This window comes from Arachis ipaensis, chromosome B7 (assembly GCF_059453495.1).
Source record: "Arachis ipaensis isolate K30076 ecotype BB chromosome B7, ASM5945349v1, whole genome shotgun sequence".
Classification (NCBI taxonomy): Eukaryota; Viridiplantae; Streptophyta; class Magnoliopsida; order Fabales; family Fabaceae; genus Arachis; species Arachis ipaensis.
The window spans coordinates 105,315,983-105,318,085 of record NC_142442.1 but is presented as its reverse complement, the minus strand read 5'-3'; the positions used below and the strand labels follow the sequence as shown (position 1 = coordinate 105,318,085).

Sequence of the window (2,103 nt, the reverse complement as noted above, 5' to 3'; positions counted from 1 at the left end):
TTAGATGCAGCTTGCATTCTATTCAGACTCTGAGAAATCATATTGACTTTCTGAGTCAATATTTTATTCTGAGCCAATATGGCATTCAGAGTATCAATTTCAAGAACTCCCTTCTTCTGAGGCGTCCCATTACTCACAGGATTCCTCTCAGAAGTGTACATAAACTGGTTATTAGCAACCATGTCAATAAGTTCTTGAGCTTCTGCAGGCGTTTTCTTTAGGTGAATGGATCCACCTGTAGAAGTATCCAATGACATTTTAGCTAGTTCAGACAGACCATCATAGAATATATCCAGGATGGTCCATTCTGAAAGCATGTCAGAAGGACACTTTTTGGTCAGTTCCTTGTATCTCTCCCAAGCTTCATAGAGGGATTCACCTTCTTTCTGTCTGAAGGTTTGAACATCCACTCTAAGCTTACTCAGCTTTTGAGGAGGGAAGAACTATCCTTGACCAGCTTATCCCAAGAGTTCAGGCTATCTTTAGGTTGAGAATCCAACCATATTCTAGCTCTTTCTCTCACAGCAAATGGGAAAAGCATGAGCCTGTAGACTTCAGGATCTACTCTATTAGTCTTAACAGTATCACATATCTGCAAGAATTCAGTTAAGAACTGAAAGGGATCTTCAGATGGAAGTCCATGAAACTTGCAGTTTTGTTGCATCAGAGAAACTAATTGAGGTTTAAGCTCAAAATTGTTTGCTCCAATGGTAGGAATGGAGATGCTTCTTCCATGTAAATTGGAATTAGGTGCAGTAAAGTCACCAAGCATCCTCCTTGCATTATTATTATTTTTGGCTGCCATCTCATCTTCTTGTTCGAAAATTCCTGTAAGGTTGTCTCTGGATTGTTTTATTTTAACTTCTCTTAGTTTCCTCTTCAGAGTCCTTTCAGGTTCAGGGTCTGCTTCAACAAGAATGTTCTTGTCCTTGCTCCTGCTCATATGAAAAAGAAGGAAACAGAAAAATAATAATAGGGATCCTTTTTACCACAGTATAGAGGTTCTCTTGTTGTTAGTAGAAGAAGAAAGGGAATAAGAGTGAAGAAGAATGGATAATCCAAACACAAGGGTGAGGATAACAGAGATATGAGATGAAGAGAAGTGTTAGTAAGTAATAAATAAATAGAAGGAGATGGGAGAGAGGGAATTTGAAAAATAAATTTTGAAAAAGAGTTAATGATTTTCGAAAATTAAGATAAAATTAAAATTAAAATTAAAAATTGAAACAGTTAATTAATTAAAAAGAATTTTTGAAAAAGAGGGAGGTATTTTCGAAAATTAGAGAGGGATAGTTAGTTAGGTAGTTTTAAAAGAGATAAGAAACAAACAAAAAGTTAATTAGTTAGTTGAAACAAATTTTGAAAATCAAATTTTAAAAGATAAGAAGATAAGAAGTTAGAAAAGATATTTGAAAAAGATATGATATGAAAAGCTACGATTAAAAAGATATGATTTTGAAAAAGATAAGATAAAAAGATATTTTTGAAAAGATATGATTGAAATTAGTTTTGAAAAAGATTTGATTTTTAAAATCACAATTAATGACTTGATTCACAAGAAATCACAAGATATGATTCTTGAACTTAAAGTTTGAATCTTTCTTAACAAGCAAGTAACAAACTTGAAATTTTTGAATCAAAACATTAATTGTTTATGATATTTTCGAAAATATGATATAAAATTAAGAAAAAGATTTTTGAAAAATATTTTTAGAATTTTCGAAAATAAACAAGAAAAAAATGAAAAAGATTTGATTTTTGAAAAAGATTTTGAAAAAGATAGGATTTTTAAATTGAAAATTTGATTTGACTCATAAGAGACAACTAAATTTTAAAAAGTTTTGAAAAAGTCAACTCAAATTTTCGAAAATTTATGAGTGAAAAAGGGAAAGATATTTTTTTGATTTTTGAATTTTAATGAAGAAAGAGAAAAACATGAAAAAGACTCAATGCATGAAAATTTTGGATCAAAACATGTGATGCATGCAAGAACACTATGAATGTCAAGATGAACACCAAGAACACTTTGAAGATCAAGATAAACATCAAGACTTATTTTTGAAAAATTTTAATGCAAAGAAAACATGCAAGACACCAAACTTA

General features: G+C 30.9%; 1 non-coding gene across 1 annotated transcript; it reads left to right on the top strand.

The window, feature by feature from the left end:
• Positions 1-311: 311 nt before the first annotated feature.
• Positions 312-419, top strand: LOC148553610 (small nucleolar RNA R71). The gene has a single exon (XR_015892624.1). It is a non-coding gene; the product is annotated as a small nucleolar RNA R71 (small nucleolar RNA).
• The last annotated feature ends 1,684 nt before the right edge of the window (positions 420-2,103 follow it).